Source organism: Sinocyclocheilus anshuiensis, unplaced genomic scaffold (assembly GCF_001515605.1).
Source record: "Sinocyclocheilus anshuiensis isolate Anshui unplaced genomic scaffold, SAMN03320099.WGS_v1.1 scaffold1543, whole genome shotgun sequence".
Lineage (NCBI taxonomy): Eukaryota > Metazoa > Chordata > Actinopteri > Cypriniformes > Cyprinidae > Sinocyclocheilus > Sinocyclocheilus anshuiensis.
In genome coordinates this window covers 921451-921699 of record NW_015551074.1, presented here as the reverse complement: position 1 = coordinate 921699, position 249 = coordinate 921451, and the positions used below count along the sequence as shown (strand labels likewise).

General features: G+C 45.8%; 1 protein-coding gene across 4 annotated transcripts in view; it reads right to left on the bottom strand.

The window, feature by feature from the left end:
- LOC107662216 (exportin-T) overlaps nt 1-249 on the bottom strand; it is a 32022-nt gene that overhangs the window by 6658 nt on the left and 25115 nt on the right. The window lies entirely within an intron of this gene.

Here is a 249-nt window from a genome sequence, read left to right as displayed (position 1 = left end):
TCGTCTGTGCAGCCAAACACAGAACAGTTAGCATGTTTTGCTCAAACTTTCATCATGGCATTAGAGCTGGTACAGCGTTGTCGCTTGTGAAAACACAATAACGGCGCCGTGGGTGTAAACTTACAGATTAAGAGGCGGTAATATTATAATGAGATCCTTTTGCCACGTCACCAAGGGAGCGAAATCTGACGCGCTCATTTTCTCAGACGCTTGCAGAAAAAGGCTTACCAAAGCACAGTGACTGGGGTA